We start from the raw sequence: 21,873 nt of genomic DNA, 5'->3' as shown, positions 1-21,873 counted from the left end.
TTTATTTCACAAATTTACATATTTCACTCTTATTACAAATCAGAATATAAATGTCTTTAATGGAGACATTCTTAATGTCTGCATTTTATGGCATTACATAGCCAATTTCCCCATTTACCCATTTCCTGGGTAAGCAAACTATAATGTTTGTATTAAGAACAGATTTTTTTTTAATTATTTGTTCTTTTGTTTTTGTTAAAAAAAAAGAAACAACAACAACAACAAAAAACATCACACATCTTCAGAATGAACCAAATCAGATTAAGCATTTCCTATCTCTATCCAGAAATCAAAGACCTCCTAAGGAGTCATTTATTTTATAAATTCTGCCATTTTATATTTACAAACAGGTGTCAGTATTCACAAACTTTGTCATTATTCAGAATTTAACTTTTGTGTTTTGGTCACTCCAGTTCTTTTTTACTTGTATAAAGATCAAACGTAACAATTGATCTGTATGAAAAGTGGCTTCAACTGCACACCGAAGTATTGGAAGCTGATTGTTTTTTAACACTATCTTAATCAGATATTTGTTTCTGCGGATTGATTGAGAAAATATTATACAGGAAAGTTATATTGATGTGATTAAGCTTAACTTTATTATTATTATTATTATTATTATTATTATTATTATTATTATTTCTCACCTAGATGATTAAGACCTGGTGCAATATGTGTAATTATAGATTTTAATGATCATTTTAATTTGTTTTGGATGAAAAATAAGTCATTTAAGTGTCACTGTTGCTGTACCAAATATATAGGGGATTAGAATCAGATTCAATCAGATTAAGACAATTTTAGTCTGCTAATTTAAAAAATATAGTGTAATGCAATGTGTTCTAATATGGATTGTTAATATAATGTAATATATATATTAATTATATAAATATAAATATTGATATAAGAAAATATAATGATATATATTTAACATGAAATAGCATTGGTAACAAGTATATTTAGAGATTAAGAGCATAGTCAGCCTTTTTTTCTAAACAATAGTTATTTGAGTGGTAGGCTTAGATCAGGAAGGAGTTTGTAGAAAAATTGCACTGAGCAATATTTTGATTAAAAAAAAACAGAAAAAAAATATAAAAGCACATTTACTGATTTTCTATTTTATTTTAGACTCCATTGCTTAAAAATTAATTAGCAATCTCATAGTTCCATAAAACCTTAGAGAACCATCAGTATTGGAGACTGGCATTCATGACCTGCTGTAGTCTGTTTCTTTCCCTGTCTTTCATTGTTACTGGAAGGATTGAAGAAGACTCTGCCTGTGATTCTGAGTCCTACTGTGTCTCCCCAGGGCCCTAAATCTCTTTTGATAAATCTCAGGCTTCCTAATACTGTGGGTTATTTACAAACATGGAAGAAAAAAAGAAAAAGAAAAAGAAAAACAAAAACAAACAAACAAACAAAAACCACAAGAAAACCTTATTACAATTTGTTTTTTGGTATATCTCCATGCTTTACTGTACCCAGATCTGTACCTATACAAATATCCATTATATACTTTCTCTGTTTTTCTACAAAATATTTTCGTAAAAGTGTGAATTTGGTATTTTTTTATACAGTAGCAGGAAAAGTTCTTTAATCATTTGATGGAAGAATAATTTGTTGCAACCTATTTAACCATTTTAAAAGGTACATTTTTGCAGTATTCTTTATAGTTTTTCAGGCATGGCCTGGATATCCTAAGGGAGAGGTTAATTTAATCTCAGTGACTATACATTATTGACATTGCTGTGCTGTCATTCACTGTATGGCAGATAGCTTTACTTCTTAATTGGATATTCAGATACTGATACATTTTGAAAAAAACCATTTCCTACAGTCAACTATATGTCAAGAACATTTCTAAATGAGAAACTAAATCAAAACAGATTTAAACAGGAACGTAGAAGCAAGTCAAGATTTCCTATGCAAAAAATCATGAGTATATAATCTATACATCAAAACAATGGTAGTGAGATAAAATATATGGGGATCACAAATAGATGAAGAATCTCCCTCAAAAATTTGACACATACATCCAAAAACTTTATTTCAAAAATTTAAAATGTTTCCAGAATGTCCTTTCTACTGTTGAACTTTGATTTGCGATGGACCTGTTCTCCTTCTGAGAATTTGTTAAAACAAAATATAAACCTGTTTTTCTCGTGACCTCTCGTGACATATTTCTTGTGTTTTTATTAACTCACAGAATTTCCATTTTTAAATTAACGAACATGATCATGAAGCATGCTTGACAACACACAATTGCTTTGATATTGATTATTGATTATTATTATTGACAGTAATGTGGTCAAAGCAAAACTGGAGTATTGCATGTATGCCAAATAAGCAATGGATTAACTCACCAGTGTCCAAATTTTTAGCTTTCCTAGGCTCATTGAGTGAAGAGGATTTGTCTCGGACTGCATATATAATAGTAATATAATACATGTGTATAAGTAACAAAACCTTTGTTTGTTTGTTTGTTTGTTTAGTTTAAAAAATTGTGGGCAGAAAACAAAATTAGTGGAATATTTTATTTATTTATTTATTTATTTATTTATTTATTTATTTATTTATTTATTTTATGAAGCTAATGCATCAGTCTAGTTCAATGGCAGTAGATGTAATTCTTACAGAGTTCTCAATACGTTCATCAGAAATTTTTGATGAAATTTTACTTTTCCTATATTTATTCCTTGAAAATAACTGTACATATTACTAAAATATAATGACACCAGTAAGACGTGATTGTGAAGTAAGGGATATTTTTCCGCGGTCAGACAGGTCTTATAAAAGTCTAGTAAAGAGGCATAATCAAATTTTTGAGTTGAATAGTTGATTACAGTTCTATATATTCCAGTTCAAAATTTGCAGGTTATGCATTTATGCCAACTGGAAATAGAATTGTCCATGTAGCAAAAAATTGATGATTTTTTTGGCAATCTTGAATGTTCTCAAATTCCTTTATCAAAACAGAAAGCAAGGCAAGGCTGCATATTTTTTGCTATTCACAAGATTGTGTTTACACAACGTAACAAAATGCATAGAATTTTTCGACATAACTTGATTTAGCTCTGCACTGAGCCCTCTCCTTTTTCTGGTTTCATCCCAGGCAGTGCCAATTAGAGATCAATATTTGTTTTCTTCTGAGAAATGTATGTGCCTGAGGCAAGTCCAGACTGCTCTGCAGGAAAGAGCCATTGCCATGATGACATAGGAGAGTTGCTGTAGGTGGGGCTGAGCTGGGTGGCATGGGGTACGTGGGCCCCAGATAGAGCATGTCTGGGTTAACTATTTGAGAAATACCAAACCAAGAGTAACTTGAAGATGTAGTAGCTAAAGGAAGAGGTAGAAATATTAAATAGGATTAGGAAGTGTGAAAGGAAGATAGATAGATGGAGCCACACCCTGCAATACTTGCAATAAAGGAACTCGGGTGACACTTCAGAAGAAGCAGTGGAACCCCTCACTTCAAACCAGCAGGTAGAAGGAAAGGACATAGGAGAAAGGGAGGAATGGAAACAGGGCTCCACATAGGATGGTAGATTAACTCTCTCCCAGCCTATCCTATTTACCAGGTGTCCTTGCACAGCAGGCATGAGGCTCTGGAGTTTGAGAAATGGGTAAATGAGGATATTGAAGGAAGTCCACCTAGATGCATATCTAAAGCAAGCCCAAAGGGTAACATGAGATCCATCTAAAGATACTGAAGGAGCTGACAGAAGTGACTGCTAAGCCAATTTCATTATTTGCCAGTGCTGGTCAATCAGGGAGGTTCCAGAAGACAGGAGACTTGCCAACGTGATGCCATCTACAAAAAGTCTACCTAGACTACAGTCTAGGTAAGTAAAGTCTTTGACATTGTCTCTTACAGCATTTTCCTGGAGAATCTGGCAGACTGAGGCTTGGATAGGTACACTCTTTACTGGATTAAAAACTGGCTGGATGGCCAGGCCCAGAAAGTGGTGGTGAATGGAGTTCACTGGTGGTGAATGGAAAAATCCAGCTGGTGACCAGCAAAAAGATGCTCAAGGGCCCTGTTTAATATCTCTGCTGATGATCTAGACAAGGAGATTGAGTGCATCCTCAGTAACGTTGCAGATGACAGCAAGGCAGGAGGAAATATTGATCTGCCTGAGGATAGGAACTCCCTTCAGATAGATCTGGATAGACTGGATCAATGAGTAACTAGCTGTGTTCCTCAGGGATCGGTGCTGGGTCCGGTCTTGTTCAACATCTTCATCAATGACCTTGATGAGGGGATAGCGGCCACCCTCAGCAAGTTTGCTAACGATATGAAGTTGAGAGGATTGGCTGACACACCTGAAGGTTGTGCTGCCATTCAGCGAGACCTGGACAGGCTGGAGAGCTGGGCAGTAAGAAACCGGATGAGGTTCAACAAAAGCAAGTGTAGGGTCTTGCATCTGGGGAGTATTCCTGGGGAGGAATAATTGGATGTGCTGGTACAGGCTGGAGGATGACCTACTGAAGAGGAGCTCTGCAGAGAAGGACCTCGGTGTCCTGGTGGATAACAGGTTGGCCATGAGCCAGTAGTGTGCCCTTGCGGCCAAAAAGGCCAATGGCATTCTGGGGTGCATTAAAAAGAACGTGGCCAGCAGGTTGAGGGAGGTGATCCTCCCCCTCTACTCTGCCCTGGTAAGGCCTCATCTGGAGTACTGTGTCCAGTTCTGGGCTCCCCAGTACAAAAAAGACAGGGATCTCTTGGAAAGAGTCCAGCGGAGGGCCACAGAGATGATGAAGGGCCTGGAGCATCTCCCCTATGAAGAAAGGCTAAGTGAACTGGGTCTGTTTAGCTTTGAGAAAAGAAGGCTGAGAGGGACCTGATCCAGGTCTATAAATATCTAAGGTGTGGTGGCCATAGTGGTGAGGCCAGACTCTTTTCAGCAGTGTGTGGAGACAGGACAAGGGGAAACGGACAGAAACTGGAGCATAGGAAGTTCCGCACAAATGTGCGCAAGAACTTCTTTATGGTGAGGGTGACGGAGCACTGGAACTGGCTGCCTAGGAAAGTGGTGGAGTCACCATCCCTGGAAGTGTTCAAGAGAAGTGTAGATGTGGCAGTTAGGGATTTGGTATAGTGAGGATGTTGATAATGAGTCAGCAGTAAAAATAGATGTTTTTAGAGATTTTCCAACTGTTTTCTGCCAACCTTTATAGGTAGTACTCTAAGAAATTAAATGTAAAACCTTTTGATAATCATAATCTTAAAGGGATACAACAAGCAGAAAATACCAAATTTGTTTCTGAAGACAAAGTATTATTAAAGTTTCTTTCAACTGTACTGATTTAAGTTTCAAAGGTTGTTTCTTTGTATTTTTTTTAATTATTATAGATTACATTAAAAATTGTTTGTGTCTTTAAGTGATGTATCTCCACTTTTGCTTTCCTATTAGCCTTTTCATAGCCTTCATAATACAAGCTAGACTACATTAAATGGTCAGAAATCCATGTAGTAGCTGACAACACAATGATTTCCTACCTTCTAATAATTAGCATAAATGAAGTAATTCTTATGAGATTATGTAAGAATTAGAGGACTGGACTAGAATACTGTCAAAAACTACTTAATGTACTAAAACAAAGTAACCTCCATTGCATGGTACATCTTTCTAGAAATATGTGTTAAGTATTGTACAGATGACATTATGACAATTCTGCATTTAGGAATGTCAGGTTTTTTTCTTAGTGATTTGTCATTCTAACCTTGTGTCACAGAGTTATCTCTAGATCTGTCTGTCTCTCTGACAGGAGGACAGCAGGCCCACAGACCCTCCAACCCAAGGGAAAAAAGAAAAAGTAAGAAAGGGAGGGGGGGTGCTGATGGTTTAAAGGCTGGTTCGGCCCAGTTCTGTGACTAATGGGGCAGGGGCCAGCAGACCCACACCCTAGGAAAAGAGGGAAGGAGAAAAAAGGGAAAGGGGAGGGTAATGGGAGATGGACCTAAAAACAGAACAGCAGCAACGATCTGAGGAGGAAAGTCAATTTACTAAATGTGATATCGGATTGCAAGATAACACAATATAATACAATATATAATTGGAATTGAGGCTAATAAATTAAATAAAATAAAATAAGAGACAGAGTGTCCAAAACCAAAGGCCTTAATCTGAATTGAAGGCAAACAGCTGGGGAGCACACACAAACTGAGAGGCAGCATAAAAGAGACAGTCTCATGACTTGTGAGGAGTTTTATCTACCCCTGTGAATGCAAAGTCCTTTGGGGTATGTAGTTCTTCTCTTCTGAGAATCAGATACCAAAAAATCATTTGTCCACGGAACTGGAACACCAACTCTTTAACTCCCTGTGCTTTACATGATGTTATGATGTGGAATACCTATAACAAAAAATCATAAAACCGTGACACCTTGAAAATAAAATGCCTTATCTGTGATCCTTGGTAAATAAGGATAACAGTAATTGACTCGTGCATATTTATTTCGTCAAACTGTAACAAGCAATTATATACAGAATCCAAGACCCATGCTTATCTTAACTGTTAGGCCAAAGAAGAACTTAAAACAGGATTTGAAAATGGTTTATTTGCAATGTCTTAAAAAAATAATAATAATAAAAAAATAAAATAAAAAAAGTTAATTTGCAAAATCAATTGACTGTAGGGCACATGGAGTATCTTATAAGTAGAGCATGAGTATAAGGATTGTAATAGTTTTATGCTGTCTTAAGGTTCAGAAAAGAATTGAAATAATATTCTTTCTATAGAACATAAAAATGATTTCATGCAAACGAGGCTTATTATTCTAGTTCACTATTCATTCAAAATGCTGATAAAACCTATAAGCTCACAAGATTGAAACAGCTTAAGAAATTGGTATTGTTACAAAGAAATGAAAGGTGAAGATAAAGAAAGTAACTTACTTTTGTTTGTAGTTCAGCAACAAATGGCACTGCTTTCAAATGAACCTAGAACAAAGTGATTTCACTTTCAGAAGACAAATACAGATTTTGGATGCTTCCTGGAATCATGTTCAACATGCAAAACATTTCACCTATTATATAACAAAGAATGTCAGTCTCTCTTTATTGTCCTAGGGCACTGCTGCTCAGACTTCTGGTTATTCTACTACCTTTTAGTATAAAAATACAATTGCACTGTGAATACACATTTAAAAGATGAAATTTGGTGATTCATTATTTGACATAAATATCTCTGCAGTTAAGTGAATAGTACTGATAAACTGCATAAAGGATAAACCCCATGTGTTCATGCTATTGGCAATGATGTTATTGTGATGACAGTTTACCAAATTGTTCTTGGTACCTCAGTATAAAACTAAAGACACAATCATTAAAGTCTCCATGGAATTTGACTGTGTTTAAAGGGTAGCGCCCACAGTGTTACTAGCATTTGAAGACAAATCCCTTTCTGTTCAATTCAGTAACTTAGCATTACATCTCTTGTTTCCTAAAAAATGTAACATCTAGGCTCTTGTATACTTCGTGTGAACAATCATCATCCACCGACAGATTACGTTTTCAGTCATGTACCCATTTTTGCATACATATAATTGTATAATTTTCAAAATCAAGATTTTAATGACACTTTAATTTTGGGCAATAAAAAACTCAATGGGAAATTCTCAAAGTTAGTCTTCTGAATAGTGATGCAGATATGCAGTCTGAAGATGGAAATATATATGCTGTTCTATATATAACTAAGATCAGTTATTACTTTGATAATTGAGCCAGTGAACTGAAATTCTTTCTCAGTCTTAACAATATCTTCCTTTTTTTAGTTTTTATTTTCTAGTTAAAATTATTTTATTCTAATGAGAATTCATTGTCTTTAAAATAATTGCTTCTGAGTTACTATTGCTATAGGAAATTTTGATTTCTTTTATAGAAATCATAGAATTATATAATTATATAATGCCTTAGGTTGGAATGGATCTTAAAGATCATCTAGTTCCAAATTCTCTGCCATGGACAGGGTTGTTAACTATTAGATGAGGCTGCCTAGGACCCCATCCAACCTGGCCTTGAATGTCTCTGGGGATGGGGCATCCACAGCTTCTCTGGATAGCCTGTTTGAGTGTCTCACTATCCTTTGAATAAAGATTTTTTTTCTTAAGATCTAATCTAAATCTTCCCTCTTTTAGTTTAAAGCCACTTGCACTTGTTCTAACGCTATTAGACTGCCTAAGAAATCAGTCTGAATTTTATTTTTAAGCTCCTTTCAAGTATTGGAAGGTCACAAAGAGATGTCTCTGGAGTTCTCTTTTTCAGAGCAAATAAGCCCAGCCCTCTCAACTTTTTATACAGGAGATGTTCTCCAGCCCTTTGATCATCTTTATAACTCTCCTCTGGGCCCACTTTGACAGCTCCACATTCTCCTTGTACTGGGGGCCTCAGGTCTGGGTGTAGTACTCCAGATGAGAACTCACAAGGACAGAGTAGAGGGGGACAACTATCTTCCTCACCCTGCAGGCCACCCTACATTTGATGCAGCTCAGGCTATAGTTGGCTTTTCAGGCAGCAGATTCAGTGATGCTGGTTAATATCCAGCTTTTTGTTCAGCAGGAACCTCATGTACTTCTCCACCTGGCTGCTCTCAAGGAGTTCTTTTCCCAATTTGGATATGTATATGGGATTGCCCTCAACCTAAGAGCAACACCTTGCACTTGTCCTTGTTGAACCTCATTCGATTAACGTGGGCCCAATATTCAAGCCTGGGTGGTGCCCATTGGATAGTATCTCTTCCTTCTACTTTATCAACTGCACCAATCAGCTTGATGTCATCAGTAAGGTTGCTGATGACTCAATCCAACTGTCTATGTCATTCACAAAGAGCACCAGTCCCAAAGTCCTAAGTGACACCACTTAACATCAGACTTTACCTGGACGTAGATCCATTGACTACAATCCTATGGCTGTAACCATCCAACCAATTGTTTATCCACCAAATAATTCGTTCTTCAAATTTGAATTTTTCCAATTTAAAGGTGTCTCGACTTGTTCATCTATGTCCATCAGAGAAAGCATTTCACAACCTTTGCCCAGGACTTGTCCAGGACTTGAACAAGTCCATCTGTGTCCCCAGCAAACTTTGAGACAATGAAAATTAAATAATCTCTTACAAGAGGTAAGAATGTGCTGTGGGACCATGTCCAAGACCTTGCAGAAGTCATTGAATCATAGAATCATAGAATCATAGAATCACAGAATCATAGAATCATAGAATGGCCTGGGTTGAAAAGGACCACAATGATGATCTAGTTTCAACCTGCCTGTAATGTGCAGGGTCACCAACCGCTAGATCAGGCTGCCCAGAGTCACATCTAGCCTGGCCTTGAATTCGTCCAGGGATGGGACATCCTCCTTGGACAACCTGTTCCAGTGTGTCACCACCCTCAGAGTGAAAAATTGCCTCCTATCTAACATAAACTTCCCCTATCTCAGTTTAAAACCATTCCCACATGTCCTATCAGTATCCACCCGAGTAAACAGCCATTCCTCTTCCTGTTTATATACTCCCTTCAAGTACTGGAAGGCCACAATGAGGTCTTCCCACAGCCTTCTCTTCTCCAAGCTAAACAAGCCCAGTTCCCTCAACCTTTTCTATAGGAAATGTGCTCCAGCCCTCTGATCATTTCAATGGTCCTCCTCCTGACCCACTCCAAGAGCTCTGCATCTTTCTTGTGCTGGGGCCCCCAGGCCTGGATACAGTACTACAGATGGGGCCTCACAAGAGCTGAGTAGATGGGGACAATCACCTCCCTCTCCTTGCTGGTCACTCCTCTTTTAATGCAGCCCAGAACACAGTTGGTCTTCTGGGCTGCAAGTGCACACTGCTGGCTCATGTCCAGTTTCTCATCTACCAGGACCCCCAAGTCCTTCTCCACAGGACTGTTCTCAAGGTCTTCCCCCAGTTTGTATAAATACCTGGGATTGCTCTTACCCAAGTGCAGGCCTTATTGAACATCATTAGGTTCTCATGGGCCTACTTCTCCAGCCTCTCCTTATCTAGGTCCCTCTGGATGTCTTCCCTTTCTTCTAAAGTACTGACTGCACCAATCAGCTTGGAGTCAATTCCAGGTGGACTACATCATCTGTCCTTCTTTTGTCCACTGTCACTCCATCACAGTAGGCCAACAAATTGATGGGGCACAATTTGTCCTTGGTGAAGCAGTGCTGGCTGACTTGGATCACCTCCTCATCTTTCATGTGCTTTAGCATGACTTCCAGAAGGACCTGTTCCATGATCTTCCTACACACAGAGATGAGACTGTCAAGCCCGTGGTTCCCTGGGTCTTTCTTTCTCCATTTCTTAAAAATGAGAGTAACTTTTCCCTTTTTCCAGGCACTGGAGACTTTGCCTGACAATCCCAACTTTTCAAATATGACAGATAGCGGTTTGATAACCATACCATCAAGTTTCTTCAGGATACTGGGTTGCATGTCATCAGACACCATAGACTTGAACACATTCAGTCTTTTGAGATGGTCTCGGACTTGTTCTTCTTTTACAGTACAAAGGATTTAATTCTCTTGACCCCCTGCCTATAGGTTCCTGGATATGACAAGTGTTGAAAATCTGACTGCCAGTGAAGACTGAGGCAAGGAACACAGTGAGTATCTTAGCCTTCTCCATGTTTATTGAAACCAGCTCTCCATTCTCATTTATAACAAGAAATAGACTTTCCTTAACCTGTATCTTCTGGTTAAAGTTATATATAGTTAAAGAAAGCCTTCAGGTTATTTTTCATATCCTGTTCCAAGTGCAGTTACATATTGGTTGCCTTAGTTATCATGATTCCATCTCTACATGTCCAGACAGCATCCCTTTATTATTCCTATGCCATCTATCCCTGTTTTCACTGCCTATACTTTTCCTTCTTATCCCTGAAGGATTAGGACTTATTATGAGAAGAAATATCTGTGTATCAAAACATTGGTCACATCTATGTGGAAGCAGTGAAAGGAAGGAACTGAACATTTTACATTACATCATGCTGAAATTTCTGCTGTATTCTGTTGCAATGGTTAAGAATCAAAACCAAATAATTGAAAAGTTTATTGCTCATTTAAAAAATGGCAAGTTATTCTCTGTTGTGATGAACAAACTATGAAATTCTTCAGTTATGTTTATCAGATATCAAAGAATAATTCCATACAGCACATTTTTGTTTTGTATCTGGCTTTGTAATATAGGATAAAAGTAGCAGGGAAAAAAATAAGTATGTCATTGTGATATGCCCTTGCCTTTCTACCATCTTGGCATTTCTTTGTTTCGAAAAGTTATCTTGATTCCTAACACTGAGATTATTTCTTCAAGAAAGAGAAGTAAGGTCTAGCAATCCTTAATAAGACTTGCTTCAAAAAACACCAGAATTACTTTAGATCAAACATGCAATTGCACTTATTAGAGAATCTCAGTGACAATTTCAAACATATTTGCTCCAGCCTTAAGTGACAGTCTAAGAGACATATCTGAAATTAACAGAGTTGTGCTATCTTTTTTACTTTTTATTACAGTACTTTTTGTAATATATCCTAGAATTTATTGGAAACAGAACTTCACAGATTTTATTGGAATTATTCCTGAAATATTATTATAATCCAATGATACCTTGAGACCAAATTTTAAGATACAAACTGTACACTTAAAAATAAGCTGATTCACTAGTTATAAATGCTACCAACAGATATGTTTGTACACATGCATTGTATAGGTAGTTTAATGTATTCAGAATCCCATGACTGCATATTAATACAAAACAATAGGCTCTGAGCTATGCAAAAGATTTGAAGCATTCTTTCCTTTGCAGAGCAAGAAAACCTTCTGAACTAATAAGCATATTTGTAGAAAGAATTTTATAACAACACATCTACATATAAATTCACCATATCAACGTGCTTATGAGCACTATTACATCTTCAGCAAGAACAAGCTATCTTTTTATCATCCAATAAAATATCTCTGTATTACACTGAAGCCTGTGATGTAGATGTAGAAACACATACATAAGATTCCAATCACATAGAAACTTACATTACATTAAAAAAAAAGGAGACCAACACTCTAGATGAACTGATAGCGATAGGATAAGGGAGAATGGTTTTAAATTAAAAGAGAAAAGATTAAGGAAGAAATTTGTTACTCAAAGGACAATGAGACAGAGGAATAGGCTGCCCAGAGAAGCTGTTGATGCCCCATCCTTGAAAGTGTGCAAGTACCGGTTGGATGGGGCTTTGAGCAACCTAATCTAGTGGGTGGCAAGCCTTCCCAAAGCAGAGAAATTTGAACCTGCTGATCTTTAAGATCATAGGCTAAACACAAGATATTCTCCGATTCTATGAATTTAACATTCATGTGGAATCTGACTGTCCTACAAGATAGGATAGACTCAAAATCACCTCCCTCTTTTTTTTTTCCCTCAGATATCTGAATATCCCTTTAGAATCTCTATAATTACCCTAAAAAGTCTTATTTTCACAACATCAAGAAAATTAATGCCAAGCATAGCACAGACATTGAAAAGACGCAGTAAATGTTAAAACAGTCATTTTATCCCAGTGAAAATAGTGGCATCAGTTTTGTCTCTGCATTTCTGAAGTTTTGCTCTGAAGACTGCAGACTAGAAGTGAATAGTGAAAAAGTTAATGAATATTCACACCACAATAATGATATTTGCTTCTTAAATGTATGCTTAGAAAGCATCCCCTGATCCAGAACGACCTTGAAAGTCTCCTTGGCTCTGAGCAACCTAGTTTAGCTGTAGATGTCCCTTTTAATTGAGGGAGGGTTGGACTACATGAACTTAACAGGTCCCTTCCATCTCAAATGATACTATGATTCTACAATTATAGAAACAGAATTCAATATTTTTAATGCATTCTCTTTAAGTATATATAAAAGAAGTAAATATAATTATTGTGGTGTGAACATTCATTAGCTTGTTCTGATATTTCTTATGAATATATTATAGATATGCGCATGAAATAATCTGTAAAGATTTAATTACACATTAGATAAACAGAAGATTTGAACTAAAATTATTTGTGTAAATTTAGGATAAAGTGAGATAAATAATCATTTTCTATGCTCATAACAATCATATGTTTCATAATTACACACTTTTTTTCCTCTTGAAGTGGATGAGTAAAATAAGCAAAAAAGATTGAATACGTAAAACAAACAAAATCAGCTACAAGAATAATTTTCCCACTGAAGAGATATCAAGTCAAGCAATGAAACAAAGTATAATAACCAACCCAATGCAAATAAAGGTCCATAAGAGAACCAAGTTTACACTACATGCTGAAACCTAAAGTTTGGAGCTAAAGGTATTTCTATTCTAACGATCATGCAAACACCTTTTTTTTCTAGGGATCTCGTAATTTATGTATACAGAACTTGAACTGCTGCTTAGTCTGGATACTACGAAATCTACTCACACATGCTACAGTTTATAAGAGACCCCATAGACCTGTTTTAAATGTTGTGAAGGAAAGCTTAACAGACCTTACCTTTGTGTTTCTACTGTACTTGGCGTACAAAGATTCGATATATTACACTACAAATTCCAAGGAATGAACATTTTGTAAGCCATAACAACCATCTAAGTCTTTTAAAGGGCTCTCATTAATGCATAGAATGGAATTGAATGTTGATTGTGCATTTCTCATTATAGCAAATTTGTACAGAGAGAAAAAGTTTTATGCCACTCTCTGTCCTATGTAGACCACAAAATTAACTCAACGGAAAGAAGTGATCCTTTCTTCGCTAGAAAAAAAATCCATGTGAAAGAAGGAGACATAGATCGCTACAAAAGTAATGCCTCCTATTTATTATCATGGATACAAAAGAGCACAATAACACTACTTAATAGAGCAAATTTCCCCCTGGATAGGGAGCAGAATAAACCAGAGCAGAATAAGCAGAATAAACAGTTTCATGTGGAAACTGTTAGAGACCTACTACCCCACCTGGACTGCTACAAGTCCATGGGGCCAGATGGGATTCACCTGAAGGTGCTGAGGGAGCTGGTAGAAGTAGCCAAGCCACTTTTCATCATCTATCAGCATTCCTGTTCAATCGGAGAGGTCCCAGATGACTGGAGGCTTGCCAATGTGACCCCCATCAACAAGAAGAGTCATAAAGAGGATCTGGGGAACTACAGGCCTTCAGTCCGACCTCAGTGCCAGAAAAGGTTATAGAGGAGATCATCTTGAGGGGGATCAGGTCCAGGCAGCATGGGTTCTTGAAAGGCAGGTGATGACCTGGATAAGTGCATTAAGTGCACCCTCAGTGAGATTGCAGGTGACACCAAGTTAGGAGGAAGTATTGAACTACCTGGGGGTAGGAAGGCCTTACAGAGGAATATGGACAGGCTGGATTGCTGGGCTGGGGCCTGGGATGAAGTTCAACAAGGCCAAATGCTGGGTCCTGCACTTTGGCCGCAACAACCTCAGGCAATGCTACAGGCTTGGGACAGAATGGCTGGTCGACTGCGTAGAGGGAATGGATCTGGGGGAATAGATTGATGGTCAGCTGAATGTGAGCCAGCAATGTGCCCAGGTGGCCAAGAAGGCCACTGGCATCCTGGCTTGCATCAGGAATGTTGTTGCCAGCAGGAACAGGAAAGTGATTGTCCCCCTGTACTTGGCTCTGGTGAGGTTGCACCTCGAGTACTGTGTCCAGTTTTGGGCCCCTCACTGCAAGAAAGACGTTGAGGCCCTGGAGCACGTTCAAAGAAGGGTGACAAAGAAGGGTGAGGGGTATGGAGCACAGGCCTTATGAGGAGCAGCTGATTGTTCAGTCTGGAGAAGAGGATGCTCAGGGGAGATCTCGTTGCTCTCTATAACTACCTGAAGGGAGCTTGTAGTGAGCTGGGGATTGAGCTCTTCTCTTGTGTAACTAGTGGTAGAACTAGAGGGAATGGCTTCAAGCTGTGCCAGGGAAGATTTAGGCTGGACATTAGGAAATATTATTTTTCTGAAAGAGTGGTCAGGCAGTGGAATGGCCTGCCCAGGGAAGTGGTAGTGTCACCGACCCTGAAGGTGTTCAAGGAATGTTTGGATGTTGTATTGAGGGACATGGTTTAGTGAATGCTATTGGTGATAGGTGGATGGTTGGACTGAATGATCTTGCGGGTCTTTTCCAACCCTGGTGATTCCATGATTCTATGATTCTATTCTGTAGAATGGAACCTTCTATTCTGCGGACGTGACTCTTCTATTCTGTATCCATTCATGTATTATGACACTTCCACAATGAATTGATCAATTAATTAGAGATCACACTAGCAATTTTTTCTACATAAGCAGTAAATTAACAGTAGCAGACAAATGAATGTAAGGACATCCTTACACTGACTGCATTTTGATTTGTTTGGTTAAAGAATGGTTGATAATAATAAAAAATTCAGACATACTGGATTTTCAAGCAAATACTGTTTGTTTTTTTTTTTTTTTTAAAAAAAGCCATGAGCCAAAACCTTTAAGTCTATGGGTATGACTGGGAGAATATTTGTTCTTGATCCATTTTGAGACTCTTGCTTTCTTCATTAAAGAGAAATTATAAGTCATGTGAATTAAAATTTCCATACCTGTAAAACTCACCTGTCTGAGATAATCATTCTACTTCATTCTAGCATCATCACTGAATCTACTGGACAGAAGAAGTGTACAAGAAATGAATAAACAAAGAAGAAATGTTAAAATACTAAACACCATCATGGCACTGATGTTTTGTGAAATAACTATTCCTCAAGAATGAAGGTAGATTAATTCATCTCATCCATTTAAAGATACAAACCTTCTTAGGATCATAGATCCATGGAATTATTTATGTTGGAAGGGATCTTGAAGATTATTTCATTCCAAACCTCTTGTCAAAGACAGGGCTGCCACCTAGTAGATCAGGCTGCTCAAAGCTGCATCCAAATGGACCTTGAATATTTCCAGGGATAGGAGATCCACAGCTTCTCTGGGCAACCTGCTCCAGTGCCTCCGTCATGGTTTCATGCACAGCAGGGGGAAAGAAGAGGGAGAAGGCCTTCCCAGCCTCTTTCACCCTCTTACCCCTCCTTCTGGGGAGAAGACAAGCAAAAACGACCCAATTAACATAAGGAGAAAAAATGAATTTACTACAAATGGTAGAATTTATTATAATGGTAGAACAATGTAATATAGTATATTTTATTAATATATTAAATATTTTTAATTTAATTAAATATTATAAATTAATAATATTATATTTTATAATATATAATATCATATATATATTATATATGTTATTTTATAATGTATAAAAAATGAGTTACAGGTAATAAGCAAATGGGAGAGAAGGATTTTCTGATCGTATTTTGAAAGTGTTGGCCAGATGCAAAGAGACCAGTTCATCCTTGTCACCTGGAATCAGAGATCATGTACTGAGTACTGAAAGCTCCTGGAAACTGTAGTCAATTTCTTCTTAGTGTGTGAGCTGAAATTCATGTGATAATGTAGAAGCACAGGACAAGGAAGGGCAGCTCCACAGTGCACTGTGCACCAGCACCCAAAGCTTTCTGTATGATATCATTATGTGAAATACTGAAAAAAAAAAAAAAAAAAAAAAAAAAAAAAAAAAAAAAACAAGAAAAGCCTCAACACTTTTTTTTTTCTTTTTTTTCTTAATTCATATCTACTCTTTTTTAGATGCTGCACTTCTTGACTTCCTGATATACATGCCTTCCTGTCTTTCTAGTAGGACATGCCGGAACACACAGAGCTCAACAGCAAATTTGCACCTAGGTGGACACCAATATAAATATGAGTGAGCATCATGCCTTTGCCCCTAAGAAGCCAAAATGTTTTCTTAGCTTCATTAAGCAAAGTTTTGACCAAAAGGTCAAAAGAAGTCATTCTTTCTTCTCTGCCTTGGTGAAGCATGCCTAGAATACTGTGTTCAGTTCTGTGCTCCCCGTTGCAGGCAGAGATATTACAGACATAGTGATTATGGGACTGAAACATCTCTCCTGTAGGAAAAGAGTAAGACTTCTGAGAGTGTGTCCAAGAAAGTTTGTGTACTGTTTCTCCTTGGAAATGTTCAGAAAGTGCCCAGGCATGATTATGGACATCCAGCTCCATGTATATTTGCTTGTGCATGGGATTTGAACAGGATGACTTCTAGAGGTTCGTCTCAAATGATGAAGTGATCCTGTGATTCTGTGATTCAGTGAAAGTATGAAATGTACTGGCCAAAAATCTTTAAGCTTGTCTGTGGTGATTATGTGGTGACATTTAGAAGAATCATAGCATGGCTTATAAGTATAAATATCAGAGTCAGAAACAGTTAATGTGCACTGTAGGAAAACTTGTGATTTATTTGTATATTTATTCATTTTCATTTATTGGTATTACCTTAATGACAAACATTCTCTGACCAAAAAACTAAAAACCCTCATTTCTCATTTTCTGATCAGTAGTATGAAAAATTACAAGCATTCAGAAGAACTCAATTATAACAAGTAGCATGTAATTTTATAATAGGCCATACCAAATTGCATTCTGTGACTTTGACAGAAACTAATCTGTATTCATATTTTCTTATGCTGTATAGAAAGAAGAAGTCACTCTGGTTAGCTCTTCTGAACTCTTATTTAGATTACTGATTTCAAAATTATTTAGTATCTATCTGGATATTTGTGAACAACTATGGAAGAAACAAAACTAAGCAAAAGAATAAAAACAAAGAATATTGATTTGTAATTTTCCAGTAATTAAAAATCTTCTAAGGTCTTCATAAATTCTTATAGTTAATTACTACCAACACAAAAAATTATATCCTACTTCATAGAATTATAGAATCATAGAATCATAGAATCGCTTGGGTTGGAAGGAACCTCAAGGATTATCAAGCTCCAAACTCCCTGCCACAGGCAAGGCCACAAACTTCCATATCTAATACTAGACCAGGCTGCCCAGAGTCCCATCCAACCTGGCCTTGAACACCTCAAGGAATGGAGAATCCTATTCCATCACCTCACCACTTTCTTGCTGTTATCCAACCTAAATCTTCCCTCCAAATTAAGACCATTTCCCTATGTCCTGCCATTAAACATGAGGTTCCAGGAATTACTTCTTTTCCCTCATACTGAAGAGTGGTTGATTAATCAGATTTTTGTTCCTAGGTAGGCTACTATAAACCTTGATATTTTCACACTTAATGGTTTTTTTTTGTAAGATAAATAGAGAAGGCTGCTTTCAAGTATGTCATGAACTATGTGACAAAATGGAAAATGGATAAGCTACTGGTAAAAGGTATGGAACTGGGAGGCTAGGAACTGGGGCTGGTAGGCAACAAAATGTAGAAAATGTGAAAGTCTTAGTTGCCATCTATATCAAATTATTTATTTAAAAAAAAAAAAGTTTAATGGATGTTACTAATATGTTTAATAGACTTCCCTAATGTGTTTACTTCAACTCTTAAATAATTACTTCGAAGATTTTTGACAATCTGGGCTTTTCAATATCGTTACTGAAATAAAGGTGAAGTTACAAACACCATATCTGGATTCAGTATTCTAGCCATATCCATGTCAAATATGCAGATATTTTCATGACACAAAGGTAATAAAATTTCTACTCAGAGTATTTCTGCATGGAAAAGGTTTCATTCATTCATTCACTGGCAAAGTTGTTGATCACAGTGACTCACTCTGTATATTGCAGCTGAATAATGAGGATATTTTTCAGAGTTAGTGCCTCTGTGAATTACTCCCCATTTTGTTAGTATATGATACATTTTCCTGCTTATGTAACTTACTTTACCTCTGGCTTATTGTAATTCAGCCAGTTTATGGGTGATTCAATTTAACAGTGATTTTTTTTATGATTTAATGATTCAGTCTTTCCTATGTATGAAATGTACAGAAAAATTTTATTAATACTTTCATTGTTGAATCAGCAGTCAAATCCTTCAAGAGACACTGCTAATCAGGTTTTCTTCCATGCAGTATATGCCCTAGGGATTTTGCATTGTACTGCATGCTGTATGATATGGAATGATATCAAATGAAAGGAAGAGATTATTTGCATCCCTCAAGTTTGCAGTTGTTTTCAAAGGAGATACTAAGTTAAAGTTATAAGGCTTACTTTTTATAAGTCCATGTTAGTTGACATTAATTACATTAATTCCCCTTAATTCTTTTTTAATCTAACCCAGTACCAGCTGCTTTATTATTTTCTTCAGGATCAAAAACAATCTGAGAGGCCTACAATTAACCAGATCTATTACTCTACATTTATCATTCAGGTTATTACTTAATATCCTTCTAAAAATTCACATAATATTAGCTTTCCACTAGAATTACTACAATCTTCCAAATCTTATTTGAAATTGGCATCAATAAGTGTGCTGATTTAAAAATGTTTAAGCTAAATGTGTTTAATATGCTTCAAGTTACTACCCTAACTGTAGTATTTGGCCTTCTCTACATTGTTATTGGCACTGCTAGGATCTTTAAAAGTCCCAAGTCTTGCAGACAATTCCTTAGTTCATATCAACAAGAGACAAGTCAGTGACCGATTAGAGACAAATTTATATGAAAATCAGAGGTGCAAATTTACTACAAGACCTTGAACAGGTCAGCTTTGCAGAAGTGTCTTGTTCTGAGAGATCGTTCATGGGGAGTCATAACCACAGCTGCAGAAGATAGTAAAAACAAGTGCAAGGAGAGAGAGGGAGCCCCAGTCAACCCAAAACAGGAAGAGAGGAGCCTGTGATGAGAAGCAAATCTGATGCAGAGTGAGTAGAACGACTCTACCTTACCTTCCTAAGTGCCCTTGCACAGTGGTTGTGAGGCTCTGGAGCTTAAAGATCAGGAAAGTGATGATGCTGAAGAAAGTCTACCTAGAGTATTGCCTTGAGTGAGTCACCCTCACGCCTCAAGAACAAAAGAAGAGTGATTCCTATAGAGAACTTCCATCTGAGGAGAATGCAGGGCCCAATATGCCAACTGGGCCCACCCGCAAGGAAGTCTACTGCCTCCCTGGGACGTAGGCCAGGGACATTACTAGGAAGTTTCTGGTTGGATACAGCCCTCCAATTATTATAGATTCCTGGTAGTTCACGGTTGCAGTGATGATGTTACATGGAGAAGCCTGAGAGATATCAAAATAGACTTTAGACTTCAGAGCAGTGGAGCAGTCAGTTGAAGAAGCAGTTACTCTGGTAGTGTGAAAATACTGAGATGAACAGGAAAACCCATTTGATCAGCACACGGATAAGAGGATGATGCCATCAGAGGAATTGTGTTTTTTTTTTTTTTTTTTAATTATCGTGGGATAATTTATTCAGCACCAGACCTGTTGACAACAGGTGAGATTCAACTGCTTCTAATAGGAGGATGGATTCTAGCTTAAGAGTTGGCAGGGGTCATTGACAGGACTTTAAACAGGGTTTGAAAGTGAAAGGGATGAAATCAGGCTCACTAGAGATGAGCCTGGGAGCAGCATGCCAGGGTTAGGGGTGAGGCCATTAGCACAGCTGAACTGCACATACTCTGATGATGCTAATAATATTGGATAGTACTCCACAATCAGAGTATGGAGTGAGATCATTCAGTCTGCTCCACAAGGTGTTGAGTACAATGAAGCACATTTGAAATGTTTCCACAGCGATGCACACAAGGAAGAAGAGCTAGAAGACTTACCTCAGTCCCAGAGCTACAACATCATCAGTATAAGTGATACTTTAGGAAGAGTCCCATGACTGGTGTGCTGTGATGGATGATTACAGCCTTTTCAGAGCAGATAGGTGGGGCAGGAGAGGTGGAATGGCACTGAATGTAAATGAAGGAACTGGTCTGTGTACAGTTGTCACTTGATGATGACATGGTTGAAAGCCTCTGGGTAAGAATTAAGGGATAAGCAAATACAGGGCATATCACTGTGGAAGCCTATTACAGACTAACTAGCCAGGATGACAACGTTAATTACTTATTCTTTAAGGAATCAAGAGAAACATCTAGTTCAACAGCCCTTATCCTTATAGGTGACTTCAATTTGCCAGACATTAACTTGAGAACAAAACACAGCTGATACAAACAAGTCCAAGAGATTTCTTAAGCAACTTGTTGACAACGTCCTGGTACAGATACAAAGTGAGCTGACAAAGAAAGGTGCCCTTTTAGATCTGTTACTTGTGAACATGGAAGATTTTGTGGGTTAAGAGGTGGTTAGTGGCCATTTTGTCCATAGTGATCATCAATTTCAAGTACTTAATTGAAATTACAAGCCACCAAGCCTTGACCCTGGATTTGAGGAGAGCAGTTTTCAGGATTTTTGGGGAACTAGTCAGTAAGACCCTCTTGGAAACTACTTATGAAGGCATCATGATCCATCAGTGCTGGTCCCTTTTTAAGTATCACCTCCTGAGAGCACAGGAATGAGTAATTCCAAAATGCCAAAAGTTATGTAAGCAGGGTAGAAGGTTGCTTTAGTTGAACAGGGATCTTCTTTTAGAGCTTAGATGGAAAAAGAAATTGTATGGCTGCTAGAAACAAGGTCAAGTGACAAGGGGAGACTACAGGAATTCTGTTTGTCTTTGTAGGGAGAAATTTGTGTGGGCAATGCTCAAGTAGTCAGTACTGTGGGGAGCAAGAGAAAGTTCTTTTTCTTACATACATTATCAACAAATGGAGGACCAGAGAGAACATTTGTTTGTTACTTGGTGAGAATGGTTTTCTTACAAACAGGGACAAACTCAACTTATACTTGGCTACCCACGTATGAAGATATATATATTCACAAAACATTTCTCTGGCAAAGAGAGTCCAACACACTGCAAGACTTTCCACTTGATAGGACAGCAAAGTTTAGCATCAAAAAATATAAAAGCTATGATA

General features: G+C 37.4%; 1 pseudogene; it reads right to left on the bottom strand.

The window, feature by feature from the left end:
- The window catches only part of LOC146542327 (uncharacterized), a 203,642-nt pseudogene extending 187,641 nt beyond the window's left edge, over positions 1-16,001 (bottom strand).
- Positions 16,002-21,873: the final 5,872 nt, after the last annotated feature.

The sequence above is a fragment of the Meleagris gallopavo genome, chromosome Z (genome assembly GCF_905368555.1).
Source record: "Meleagris gallopavo chromosome Z, MGAL_WU_HG_1.1, whole genome shotgun sequence".
Classification (NCBI taxonomy): Eukaryota; Metazoa; Chordata; class Aves; order Galliformes; family Phasianidae; genus Meleagris; species Meleagris gallopavo.
This window is presented reverse-complemented; position numbering and strand designations above follow the sequence as displayed.